This window comes from Chelonoidis abingdonii, chromosome 1 (assembly GCF_003597395.2).
Source record: "Chelonoidis abingdonii isolate Lonesome George chromosome 1, CheloAbing_2.0, whole genome shotgun sequence".
NCBI classification, from domain to species: Eukaryota; Metazoa; Chordata; order Testudines; family Testudinidae; genus Chelonoidis; species Chelonoidis abingdonii.
In genome coordinates this window covers 262,855,564-262,869,934 of record NC_133769.1, presented here as the reverse complement: position 1 = coordinate 262,869,934, position 14,371 = coordinate 262,855,564, and the positions used below count along the sequence as shown (strand labels likewise).

Here is a 14,371-nt window from a genome sequence, read left to right as displayed (position 1 = left end):
GTCCTCATTCACATCAAGCTTCCAGTTCAGAATCATTTCCCACTCCCGCTCTGTGGGAGGGGAGACTTTTCAAAGCCCTCTCTGTGCAATTGCACATGACTAGGCAAAGAGAACAAACCCCAAATCCCCCCTGTGGTTTGGGAGCCAGGTTTGCTGTGGGAAATCTGGATTTCAGATGATGTCACACCTGGACATTGGGATTCTTTACCAGTTTGTGTGGTACTGAAGCATTATCATGCTTACAGCTGTGATGGCCAAGTGGTTAAGGTGTTAGACTTAAAATCCAATAAGGTTCCTCTCCGCAGGTTCGAATCCTGCTCACAGTGAGGTCTGTGTTTTAGCCAGTCCCTCACCCGGGGAATACCTCTGTACAACCCCCTGAGACACTCTCAAGTCTCTCCCCACCCCAAGCAAATCCTGTTCTGCTCCTTTCCTAGAGATGCCTGGGACACCAGCTCACACTGTGTCCCTGAAGTGTCAGGAAAACTCTGTCCCTGAAGCCTCTGCCGCTCACCTAGCACCCCACAGATCAGCCGTGGCCCTGATTCTGCTCCTCTCTCCAGCATGTGAAAGGATCCAAGCCAGCAACTCCATGGGAGCTATGGGGCTGCAGAACCAATAGGAGAAAAAACAGGTGCCCAGCACCCACTGGCAGCCAGGTCTGCCCCACACCTGCCACCTGCTACAGGCCTGGCCGATGAGCTCCTCCTCTTCCCCTGCAGTGCCTCCTGCCTGCCAGTGATCGAGTGTGCGGGAGGCGTGGGGAGAGGAAGAAATAGGGTGGGGGGAAGAGACTGGACAGGGTGGGGGTTTGATGGCAGGGCCTGAGGTGGAGCAGGGGCCAAGCAACCTCCAGGAACTCAGAAAGTCAGCGCCTCAGTGCAGAAGCCTTCCCTGCGTCTGAGTGACCAGAAGCCCTGCACAAAGCAAGTGCCAACGGGCTCAGCCTCTCTGGCCCACACGTGGCTCTAGGCACCACCAGGAGTCATTTGGCTCCTGGCACACAAGGCAACTGAAAAGCTGAGTCCTTGGACAGCAGCTCAAACCCTGGCCCCTCCCATTAAGTGCCTGATGCTCTCCTGGCTGAGCTAGCCAGGCTTGCTGAGAGACTCCACCCCTCTTTTTCTCCATGGCCACTGCCAATTCCTTGTCCTTTTTCCTCCCTCCTGCACCTCAGGATCACTAAATCTCTGCACCTAGACAGCCAGTCCATCTGCTGCTCCCCAATTCCCCATGCCTGAGCCTCCCGGTCAACGTCCTGCACCTGGCTACGCAGAATTAAGTCTCACATCTCGCTGGGAACTCTACTTCTTGTGCCCAGAGAGTCTCATCCCCTGTCAGGGTTCCTTCCCCACTCTGAACTCTAGGGTACTGATGTGGGGACCCGCATGAAAGCCCCCCAAGCCTATTTCTACCAGCTTACGTTAAAACCTGATATGCTGCCACCACCAAGTGATTTAACAAGAAACATGGAAAGGACCACTTGGAGTGCCTCTTCCCCCAAAATATTCCCCCAAACCCTTACACCCCCTTTCCTGAGGAGGCTAGATAATAATAGTCTCACCAATTGGTTACAAAAATGATCAAAGACCCAAACCTCTGGGTCTTTGAACAATGGAAAAATCAGTCAGGTTCTTAAAAGAAGGATTTTATTAGAAAGAAAATATAAAAATCATCTCTGTGAAATCAGGATGGAAAATAACTTTACAGGGTAATCAGATTCATAGAGCCCAGAGAAACCCCCTCTAGCCTTAGGTTCAAAGTTACAGCAAACAGAGGTAAAATCCTCTCAGCAAAAAAAGGAACATTTACAAGTTGAGAAAACAAAGTTAAATCTAACACGCCTTGNGGAAGCGGTGTGCATCAGAGAAGCTCTGAAACAAGTTTCATCACAGGCCAGGGTATGGTGTGACTGCTGTGTTTGTTTCCCTTTGATGAACCCCACCCCCTTGCCTGACTCATTCCCTGTAAGCAGTGCATCCTTCCCCTTTGATTACAGCTTGCTTAAGGAAATACAGTCACTTTTATTAAAAAGGTCATTATAAAAAGAGGGAGAGAACTGAGAAGGTAGCCCAGGTGCTGTTTGGGAGGAGGATAGGAGGGAAGGAAAAGGCCACTAAAATCATTTCAATGTAATGACAGCCTTTTGGTTGGGCTGTCCATCGGCGTGGAGTGGGCGGGAGCAAAAAGCCTTCCCCATGCATTCTTACGTGTCTGGGTGAGGAAGATATGGAACATGGTGAGTACTAAGGGTGGTGACAGGGGCTGCAGCAGCACTCTGACCTCGCTGCTCTTCCTGAAGCTCCACCAGACAGAGGCTGTCAGTTTGATCACGCCCCAGTGTTTCATCCCACCACCACCTCATCTCGAGCGTCCCTCCTGTCCTCAGGTTCACTGGCATCTTTCCTGTAATTTGATACCACATCCTTCCACTGATTCAGATGAGCTCTTTCATTGCGAGTTACTTCCATGATTTCCGAGAACATCTCACATCCTCTTCTTCCTCCGCCTTATCTGAGCTAGCCTTCGGGATAGAGTAGGGAGGCTTGAAAAATGTGCAGCTGCATGAGGGAGGGGAAAAAAGGGAGAGAAGATATATTTTACAGAACAATGGTTACACTCTTTCACAGTGAACAACACTCTTCATCTTACACAGCACATGTGATTTCACTACAAGGTTGCATTTTGCATCTTAATTTTGAGTGCCTGGGTTCTGGTGTTACAGATCTCACAGACGCAGGTCTGGGCAGCAGAATTCAGCTTGCATGCGGCAATGGTAAGCCATTGTCTTTCGGCTTCTGCAGCCTTCACTTCCATTTGCAGAAGCCACCCCCCCCCCCTCCAATTCTCTAGGATGATTGCTTTACCCCCCCGCCCCCCATTGCATGGCTGGTATCATGAAAGATCACTGCTAATCACCCCCTTCTCCCCCACCGCGAGCTAGTAGCTGAGAAGATTCCTGCTAGCCAAACATGAGAAGCTCAGCGCTATCCTTCCTCCCCTCCCCCTGCTTGACTACATGCAAGGAAGGATTTCATGTAAGCAACAGTCAAACACCCCTGTAGGAAAAAGGCCATCTCTGTCCCCTTAATTCCTGAATTTCAACCAGGTTACCATGAACGATATCACTCTGCTGAGGATAACAGGGCGAGATAGAGAACAGATGTTTCTTGAATGCCAGGAATCACCGGGACCGTACGCAGCTATGCTTTGTCATGCAATGATACCCGATTACTTGCTACATGCATGGTGTGGTAAAGTGTCCTACCATGGTGGACAGAACAAGGCTGCCCTACCCAGAAATCTTCTGCAAAGGCTTTTGGAGTACCTCCAGGAGCGCTTCATGGAGATGTCCCTGGAGGATTTCCGCTCCATCCCCAGACATGTTACCAAACTTTTCCAGTAACTTTACTGCCCGTGAATGCATCCCAAGCCCTCAGGGCAAATCATTAAAGAAGCTTGATTTTAAAACCATGTTTTCTATTTACAAAGGTATGCTCACCAGAGGTCACTTCCATGGCTTCACTATCTGGGCTAGTGGGTTGGGAGGGCTGGGACGGTAATTCCGTCTGGGTCAGAAAAAGATCCTGGCTGTTGGGGCTGATGGAGTGCTGTGCGCTCTCTGCAAACTCGTCCTCTTCCTCACCTTCCCTGTCCACATAATCCTCAGGCATGGCTGAGATTACAAACCCCACCACGGAATCCAAGGACAGGGGTGGGGTAGTAGTGGTGCAGCCCCCTAAAATTGTATGCAGCTCAGCGTAGAAGCGGCATGTTTTCGGCCCTGCCCCAGACCTTCCGTTTGCTTCTTTGGTTTTCTGGTAGGCTTGTCTGAGCTCCTTCACTTTCACTCTGCACTGCACTGAGTCCCTAGTGTGGGCTTTGTCCATCATGGCCTTGGAAATTTTTTCAATTTTTTTTTCATTTCGTCTTTTGGAACGGAGTTCTGTTAGCACAGAGTCCTCTCCCCATATAGCGATCAGATCCAGTACCTCTCATGTGGTCCATGCTGGAGCTCTTTTTCTATTCTCAGACTGCATTGCTACCTGTGCTGATGAGCCCTGCGTGGTCACCTGTGCTGATCAGAGCTCCACGCTGGCCAAACAGGCAATGAAATTCAAAAGTTTGTGGGGCTTCTCCTGTCTACCTGGCCAGTGCATCCGAGTTCAGATGGCTTTCCAGAGTGGTCAGTGGTGCACTGTGGGATACAGCCCAGAGGCCAATACCATCGATTTGTGGCCACACTAACCCTAATCTGATAGGATAATACTGATTTTAGCGATACTCCTCTCGTTGAGGAAGAGTACAGAAACCGATTTAAAGAGCCCTTTATATCGATTTAAAGGGCTTCATAGTGTGGATGGGTGTGACGTTAAATCGGTTTAATGCTGCTAAAATCAGTATAAACACTTAGTGTAGACCAGGCCTTAGTAAAACTACATTCTCAACCATCTCTGTACTGCCATTTCATATCTTTTTAATGACAAGGAGATGCAGTACAAATGTACAGGATTGTACCTCAGGAGCTACGTGGCTCATTTGAAAATGAGTGCCTGAGCAGGAAGTTCTCCTGTCATGGACTGTCAAAGAGAAGATGATCATTTCTGAATGAAGGGAAGGATGAAAGCATTAAAAATGCATTCATTCATTAAAAATGCATCATCTCTGTAAGGTTTAGTACACATTACCTAGTGAAAGTGAAGGACTGTGTGTTTGTGTATTTATTGTATGAGGGATCAACTGCTTTCATGTGCATGTGGCCATTTCTTTATCCCGCATAACTAACAACCTGAGGATGCACAGTAAAGTACTCTGATTGTCATCTGAGTCACTTTTCAGAGTACATTGTGGAGTTCCGTGCTTGCTGTCTCACTGATTTTATTTCAAATTTCCTTAGCTTGTAGATAATTCTTCATGGCCCCCAGATAGCAGCCTTGCAAACTTTACCTGAATTTAGAGAAATAAGCTGGATGATTTCTCTCAAACACTCCTTTCACTTTCATTACATGCTTTCACCATATTCGTCCAGTTCCTTAAAATCATGTGCATGCCCACAACTTTGACTCCATAGTCAAAATTAAAAGTAGCTTACTGATGAACATACCGATTTTTTTGAAGTCTAAGAGCAGAGTCTGTTAACCTACAAGCTTTCCTCTGCGTGATCGGCACCTCTCAGAAGATGCAGCATAGAATCTGGCCCCAAATCTCTAGGGATGAGATAGCTGAGCTAAAAGGAGTCCAAATAAATGGTTGGCTACAAATGCTAGATTTACCAGATGCAACACTGTTGAATGTTTAGAAGAGGGTCTCTCCTTTGATGGGTCATGACCCTCAAGGGTTCATGAAAGGCAGTTGGGGTGGGGGTAGTTGTGAGACATTAAATTTATTATCTAAACCAAAGAAAAAGTCTTGGCCTTCAAAGATAGTGTGCAAGGAATAGAATGAGCAAGTGTTGTCTGTTACCTTCTCAAAAACACAAATAAATGATCTAGGCTTATCGTTATCACTATCATTATATACACTTTTAATTCTTCCTTTCATAGTAAATGTAAAGGGGTCATGAAAACTTTTTACTTTAAATAAGAGGTCGCCAACCTGAAAGGTTTGAGAAACACTAGTTGAGAACTTTGAAGATAGTGAATGAGTTTCTTCAAGATTTTCCAGAGTGTAAATATCACCCTGGTCTTCACAAATTGCACATTTGGTGCAAAAATTCTTTGCTCTTCATAGAAAATACAGGAAATGAAACTATGGTGTAAGTGAAAGTCACCACTTTACCTTGACTGTTAATGGAGCTGCTACTGATATATTCAGTGCCAGAGGCCTTAAAGTACCAGAACTCACAATTTCAACAGTAAAGATTACAAAAGACCAAAATCAAAAGCTGATTGCCTCCAGGACTACTCTGAAACCCTCTAAAAGTGTCAGACTGATATTCTTGCAAGCAACAGAAAAATATGACAAAATCCTTGTGCACTTTTTATCACTCAACATCTCCTTTATCCACAGAAGGAAAAGCACTGATTGTTCTTGTGAGCCTGAGGTAGAGTAGGTGGCTGGGTGGATGCTGAAATAGGGGAGCAGAGTGTGTGTCTGATTAATGGAGGTGGGTAGAGTGATTGTGTGCTGAGGGGAGGAAGGAAGAGTGGGGGGGGTTTGCAGATGAGTGTGCTAATGTGGGATGTGAATGCATTGCAGAAGGTTAGATAAATTGGAGGTGTAATGGTGATGGGAGAGAGAGAGAGAGAGAGTTTGTTTAGGATGGGCTTTCATGCCAGGGGGATATAGTGGGTGTCTGTTATGGGGATGTAGCGGAAATGACACAAAGGCCCATTGGTGCCAGCCAGCAAAGGGTTCAGTTCTTTACAAGCAATTCCTATCTCAGACCTGACAAACTCTCTACACCTAATACACTGCTTTCATGATATTTATCCACAAAGTGTAACATATAAAGTCTCTACTGAAAGCTTGTAAGGTACCAGTACACATAATTGCAAGGTGCATATAGGTAATATTAAAGTAACAACATAACTATATTGAAAATTATGCCCTTATGGTCTTGGCATGAAAGCAAGTCACCCAGGAATTATATGCTTCAGTGACAGTGCATTCGAGCAGGAGTGAGTTGTCACCCACTCCCTGACTAGCTGACTGTGTAATGTCTAGCTCAACTGTCCACCATTGCAACAACATAGAAAAGTCAGTGGAAAAACCATCAGAGAAACTATAGGCATAGATACCACCTGAAGGAAAAAGGAACATTATAGCAAAGGATCACCCTGTCTATGCATAAAGACAAGTGACTGGTTCAGCATATTAGTGGAGAAAGACACTCTGCATCCCTTCACTGAGAATACAGCTTGTTGTGGCAGGGGTAGGATGGGGTGTCAGCACCTCATCACTCTCTAGTCCTTGCATGCACCCCTCTACAGACAGTCAATAATAGCCTTTTGGCCTTTTCCCCCCACTATCATCCCTGTCTGGTGGGATAGGGCAGCCCAGTAGCTAAAGTCCATACAAGCCCCCTTCACAAGCAGGGTAGCATGGCCTAGCAGCTAGATTCTCTTCAATCCCTCAGTTTGGGGGTGAGGGAGTAGGGGGACTCAGGCCCACCCTCTCCACCAAGCCCCAACCCAGGTCCCTGGTAGTGGCAAGCTCTCCTTGCCACTCACTTGGCAGGGATCTGCCTGCAACACACCAATCAGCAATACAGCTCTAACACTGTTTGTCTCTAAAGTTCTCCTGGGTCACTTCCTACCATGAAAGCCAGGTCATCTGCTGCAGGGGTTCCTCCAGTCTGTTCCTCTCCTGGGATATCTGCCATCAGAGTCTCAGGGAGTAGCTCAGCTCAGATCCTAGCATGCTGGCTCTCCCACCTCAGGAGCTAGCCACATACTTGCACCCTTCACCTCCAGCAGTCAGCCCCAACTGAACTGATCTGCAGGCTTTTATACCTGTTCTCCAGTTGGGGCATGCCCAGCAGAGTTTCTGGGGCGTGGCTTCCTCTGCTAGGAAGGAAGGATTAACTCCTGCAGTACCAGTGTAGAGCCGCTCTGCCCCGTCACACCAATGGAATTGATTTCTTAAATAAACCTTCTTTTGTTTTATTATAAGTGTTCACACATGCTATGTGTTACACAGGAGTGCTGATTTAATGTAAAACTGGCAAATTGGGGCACACTGCTCCTTTGGAGAAGAAGAGCTGGGATTTCTTTGGGTAGTCAGTATCAGCGGCTGGATATCACAGGGGAATGCTTCAGGGGACTCAGGTGCACATCTTGTTAACTTGCTAGGCAAAAACAGGACTCACATAACCCAGAGGAGAGTGCTTGAGTGTCTGAAAGGCTAGTGGTCTTAGGAAACTAACACCCAGTCACCACAGGCAAGACTCCTTCTCGCTGGAGGCAGAGTTTAATGAAGTGACTCAGTCCTGGGTACTCCGAGAACCATCCCATTGTGTGTGTGTCTAAAGAAGGGATATTGAGGGTCTGTTATGGAGATGTAGTGGGTATGTGTCTGGGGGAGAGGGATATTGGGAGGGTCTGTTATGGAGATGTAGTGTGTCTGTGACTGCGGGAGAGGGTGTCACAGGGCAGCTGCCCTTTATGGGGAGGTAGGCCCCAGTCTACCTGTGACTGCACTATGAAGGCCCCCCAGGGATAAATAACTCCCTAAGGTGGTGGATTAGTAAACAAACACCTAGAATTAATAAACGTTACCCAAGCCGAGTTAGAGGGGCACTCCAAAGGGAACAGGAAGATCCTGTGGAAAGGAAGTTCCCAGAGAGGCCTGAGCCAGAAGGCTGAGTGAGCAGGGAGTCTAGATGGTGAGCTCTTCAGGAAACCCAGCAGAATGGGTAGCCCATAAGAGATGCTCCCAGAGAGGGGAGCCTCCTAGGCAAAGGGCTGCAGCCAGCAGACATCCAAGAGGGCCTGGTCTCAGCCAAGGGTCTCCTAGACACTGGCCAGAAGCCTGGCATGTCAAGGATCACTGTCCTTGGAGAAGAGTCACAGTGGACAGACCTCCCTGGACCTTAACTCTAGAGAAGGATCTTGCTTCAGAAGGGGCAAGAGGCCTAACATCAGAGGCCAAGAGAACCCCTGGGTAAGAACTTGGTGTGCACCAGACTCAGGTAGGTGCTCTGGGGCCCCCGATCAACTGTTTGGCAGGAGGAACTGTGGGGAGGGTAAAGAACTGCGGGTCGGTGGGGGAAGGAAAAGGCAGAGCAAGGGTGGGGACTTGGGGGAAGAGTCAGAAAGGGGGTGGGGCCTCAGAGCGGAGTAGGGGTGGAGCACCCACCGGGAAAAATGGAAGTCAGTGCCTGTGCCCACAGGGATAAACAGGGGCCAGCAGAGCTGCAGAGGGAGGTAGGAAGTCACCCAGGGAAGCTGACTTAAGGCTGAGGCAAGGCCCTGCAAGGTAAGCAAAGCCAAAGCCTCTTGGGCCTGGGTCAGAGCCTGGTGGAGTGGGTGGGCCTGGGTTCCCCTACACTACCTGACGACTGCAGTCACTAGGCAGAGTTGCTGCCCCTAAACTGTACTTATTAGGTGCAATTGTCACCCGAGGACAGCACCCATTAGTAGCAACTGACATCTTTGGTGGTAACCACTAGGCAGGAGTACCTGCCTCCTGACCACAGGTGGAGACAGAGGAAGCTTGTTTGTTTTTCAAAAGTCTGAACCTTCCACAATTCACACTGAAAACAATCCCATGATGCAGGCTGCTCAGTCACAAAGCAAAGGACCATGGGATAGCCCCTGAGAACACTACTCCCTCCGTTCACAGCAAAGCAGCAGCTTAGGTTCACAAGATGCAAAGTGAAAATGGAACAGGCACCCATGTGCATGCTATTGGTGTGACTTGCATACTGCATTACCAGATACACATTAAAAGCTTCCCATTAATTCCCATGTAGGTATACTCAGTGGGCCTTGACACAGGAGTGGCTCAGTGAGAAGCACAGGACAAGACATAACGTCGGTTGGCTGCAGACCAGTTGTTCCCAGCATAGGACCTAGGCAGTGGTGTGTTATGAGTTCAAAGAGTGAAATCCTGGCCCAGATGAAGTCAATGGGAATTTTGTCATTGATTTCAATGGGGTTAGGGTTTTACTCAATGTCAGTGTCTCAGATCACACTAAGACTTGACCCAGGGGGAGGTGAAAGGGCTGGAAGTTGCTTGCTCAGAGTTAATCAGTAGACACAGCATGCACTGTTGGCCATTCTGTGGAGAGTGGCAGAGGTTTGGGGTATTCAGAGCCAATATAGTCTTAATTCACCCTTAAGCATAAATCACGTGCCTGGCATTCACATGCTCATAATATTATTATAATCTTTTATCTCCATTTAAGGGCTTGATACCAGAAAAATTGGAGTTAATGGGAGCTGAGGGCACTCACCACCTTGCAGGAGGTGCTCAACACAGGTCTGGTTTTCGGGGGTTGGCAAATAGGGTTGCCAACATCGGGGGGATACCACACTGCTTTTGATAACTCTTAGCCACTCGGCGTGGATGGGTGGCACTGAAAGTATTTTCCGTCCTGGTAGGCACACACAGAGGGCTGGCCCTGATTCAGCACGTGGCATAACCAGGCACCAGGTGCTCAGTATCAGTAACAAACGCTACCCTTTGTGCTTTAGTGATATACTGGAACGGTTTGCAATAATGTAGCCAGCAGAGACTGCATTGCCTCCAAATATGCTCCCAGTCTCTCATTACAGACACACACATGCTCACATTGCTACCTGGGCATCTATGTTTTTACATAGATGCTGGTGCCATCTTGTCTAAGGTCTAGGTATTAAAGCAAACTTTATATTCCTGTCATCCAAGATACCACAGTCATTCACAAGATATTAGCAAACCTCCAATTAAAGGCAATGACTCTGCCAACTATGTGGCACAGAGATTGGGTTTCATTAGAATGAAACAGAACAAAAAGTGCACTAAACGGAAATGATGCTTTGTGTTTTTCTCCATGAAGGTACTTTTCTTTCAGCATATTTGAATAGTGGTTGAGCTGAGTGCACTGACACCCAGGGGCTACCTCAGTTTAGCTCCTTTCGCTCAATGTTTTATTTTTCTGGTCCATAGATAATTCTGGGTCTTGTTCTGTTGCTTTTTTAGCAATCGATGGAGATTCTTTTGGACATTGATCTTTCTGAAGCTAGATTTATAGTGACAGTGACCTACAAGTCACACTGATAGAAAACTCATTATGCTTTGGGATTAGTTGTTAATCTTTAGGAGTATTAATATGACGCCACACAGACATTCTTGTTTTTGTTTAATTGCCAGTGTTATGAACCAAGGGCACAGTTAGTGTAGCATCTGGTACATGTGTATAATTCGTTGTGAGCATTGACAGACAAATAAATAGGAACCATATTCAAAATGACCTTCTCCATCTGTATTAGAACGTTCTGACAAAGTTCATAACTGGCTGTGATATTTTTATAGTAGCTATGAGCACAATGACCAGGGACAGAATTTCCAGGCTGCTCAATCCACTGCCCTGTCTCTGTTCAGTCTCCTGTCATAGGAATGCCTCCAAGAGGGCTATCTAGGAGCAAGAGTTACTGCCTTACACTGGCAGACTGAAAACAGAGGCTGGCTCTACACTTAGAAGTTATGTCGGCGTAGCTTTATCTGGTGGGGTGTGGAAAACATCCCGTGCTAATGACATGGCTATGCTGACAAAACCCCCAGTGTAGACGCAGCTGTGTTGACAGAAGAGGGCTTCTGTCAGCGTAGCTAATGTCCTTCTGTCAGTGTAGGCTGTGTCAACACTAGGGGCCTATGCTGTCACTAAAGGCTCTGTAGTATAGACATCCCGAGAGACATTTTCACTGGGGATAATTACTTCACATGGATGCTAGCCTCTTTCCTAAATAAAATACTTAGGCCTGGTCTACCTGGTTTGACAGCTCCGGGGTATGAAAAATCCATACTTCTGAGCACTGTAGCTACATTGACCTAACCCCCACTGTAGATGCAGCTAGGTCACCAGAAGAATGCTTCTGTCAGCCTAGCTACTGTCGCTCAGGTGTTCCTACATGGACAGAAAACCCCCTTCTGTAGTGCCTGCCCATAGTGTAGATATGGCCTCAGAACTGGATTGCAGCTTTCCCATGTGCCTGGGTAAAGAACACTCAAGAAGCAGGGAAAGAGGAGGTTACTCACCTTGTGCAGTAACTGACGTTCTTCGAGATGAGTGTCCCTGTGGGTGCTCGACTTTAGGTGTCGGTGCGCCCCTGCGCCTTTGATCGGAGATTTTTTGCAGCAGTACTCCTACCGGCCACGCATGCTTAGAACCTGTCACTCATTCTGAGTGTGTTACTAGAAAGCATGCGCGGCTGGTACCCTCAGTTCCTTCTCTACAATGGAGGCTACCCCAACTCTGAAGTAGAAGGGAGGAGGGTGGGTAGTGGAGCACCCACAGGGACACTCATCTCGAAGAACGTCAGTTACTGCACAAGGTGACTAACCTCCTCTTCTTCGAGAGAGATGTCCCTGTGGGTGCTCCACTTTAGGTGACTTCAAAGCAGTGTATCTCAAGGAGGTAGGGACTTCGGATCTGGCAGGAATGCTGTAANGCACAAACAAAAGCCTTCCCCCTACAAGATTTGAAAGTATCTTGTCCCCTTATTGGTCCTTTGGGTCAGGTGTCAGCCAGGTTTCCTGAGCTCCTTAACTCTTTACAGGTAAAAGGATTTTGGTGTCTCTGGCCAGGAGGGATTTTATAGTATTGAACACAGGAGGGCTGTTCCCTTCCCTTTATAGTTATGACAGCCTCCCTCAGTAGATCACCCAAGAAACTCACTGCGCACCTTTCCCAAAGAAGTGTTTGGAAGGGTTATTTTCTCACATGGCCTAATGGCTAAGGCATCTGCTTTGGATCAGGAGATTGAGGGTTCGAGTCCCTTCATGATTGTATTTCTGCAGATTTCCCTTTGTGCTGAATGTCCTGCTCCCTTCATGGATTAAAGGCTGCAGGATGGCAGCAGCAGAGGTGGGGAGCCTCCTTTGGCCTGACAGAGCTGGTTCCCCCCTTCTATTGCTGAGGGGAAAGCTGGAGCTTTGAGCCTGCCCTGCCTGTCGCAGGAGGAGCAGGCTCCAGCCTGGGGAGCTGCAGCAGGGAACCCACAGCCCAACATCTGTCAGACACCCCCGTTCTCAGTGCCCGTAGTCTCTGCCACCACCCCAGCCCACCAATTATAGAACAGGCGTCAACTTAACTTCCGCTCGCTGTTCCCAGTAGGACTCTAATGGAGCGCGCACTGGAACCACTTAACTTCTGCTCACTGGCCCAGTGAGACTAAAATAGAGCACGTACTGGGGCATCTTAACTTCCGCTGCCTGTGCCCAGTGGGATTCTAATAGAGCGCGACCGGGTCCCTTTACAGAAGCCCAGTCTGAACTCTCAGCTGCATGAGGCTGGGTAGCAGGAGATGACGCAGTTTTTCTCACCCCAGTGGCTATTGCAGCCCTTAGTACAGAGGTTTGTTCCTTATCTGTGGGTCAATCTCCTGTGCGGTTGGGGCCCAACCTCTCACCGTAGGTTAAGAGTGTGGGGCGAGCAATGGCAGGCGGTGGCTGGGCATTAGGAAGTTATGTTTATCTTGTAGGGGAGATCCCTTGATCCTGTAACAAGGGGGAAGTTACAGGAAGAGGTATGTCCATTGCACTTTGGGTATGTTGACTTCTGTGCTTTATTCCCACGTTGAAAAGTTTTCTGCTGAATTTTTGGTATTTAGCAATTACATTCATGTTTTCTCTTGCTATTTGGTGGGAAAAAAAGAAAAAATCTCTCAAGGTTTGGCTTTTAGAGCAGTCTACAGTTTCCTCTATGCTGAAGTTTTGTTATTCTCTGGGACTGTGGTTATTTCCCACCCACCTTCTTTTCAAGATTGCTCTTTTCTGTAGATTCCTCTAGCATAGTTTAGTCCCTGTACCCTGTCTGCTCTCGAGGGGAGTTGCCTGACTTCTTTGTTCTCTTTTTCCCTGCTTTTAGCGTTTGGTGTGTTTGCTTGTTCCACTAGCAGTTGGTCCAACACAGGAAAGCAATTAGTCTTTTTAAAATGCAGCAAAGAGTCCTGTGGCACCTTCTAGACCAGGGGTAGGCAACCTGTGGCATGCGTGCCGAGGCGGAGGCGGCACGAGAGCTGATTTTCAGTGGTGCACTCAGTGCAGGGGGCCCTGCATGTTAATTTAATTTTAAATGAAGCTTCTTAAACATTTTAAAAACCTTATTTAATTTACATAGAACAATAGTTTAGTTATATATTATAGACTTATAGAAAGAGACCTTCTAAAAACATTAAAATGTATGACTGGCAGGTGAAACCTGAAATTAGAGCGAATAAATGAAGACTTGGCACCCCTCTTCTGAAAGGTTGCTGACCCCTCCTCCTGGTGTCCTCCCTTCCCCAATGCAGCCCCCCCATACACCCCTCCAGCCCCCCGCCTGGGGTCTCAGGTTACATGCTCAGGTGTCCTCCCTTCCCCAATGCAGCCAGTCTCAGTGAAACTCCCCTGCAACCTTCCCAGGTCAATACTCCTCACTCAGCATTCCCATAATACAGCAACATTCCCACTTCCTCACAGCTCCCCAGTCACTGCTCTGCCAGTGCCCCTCACTCCTGACCCGCAGCCCCTGCTGTTCCAGCCCTAGGGTCCTCACTCACCGCTCTGCCAGTGCCTTGCACTCCCAACCCACAGCCCCTGCTGTCCCTGCCCTGAGCGGACTGGGGAGCGCCTGTTCCTGCGGGGGTGGGGCGCTGGTTTCCCTCCCCAGCTCTGCAAAGGGACTGGGGAGCTGACGTTTCAGCAGGGGTAGGGTGCTGGGATCCCACCCCAGCTCTGCGAGGGG

General features: G+C 48.1%; 1 non-coding gene across 1 annotated transcript; it reads left to right on the top strand.

Annotated features, from left to right (window-relative positions):
* The first annotated feature begins 244 nt into the window (after positions 1 to 244).
* On the top strand, positions 245 to 326 carry TRNAL-UAA (transfer RNA leucine (anticodon UAA)). Its single transcript has one exon. It is a non-coding gene; the product is annotated as a tRNA-Leu (tRNA).
* Positions 327 to 14,371: the final 14,045 nt, after the last annotated feature.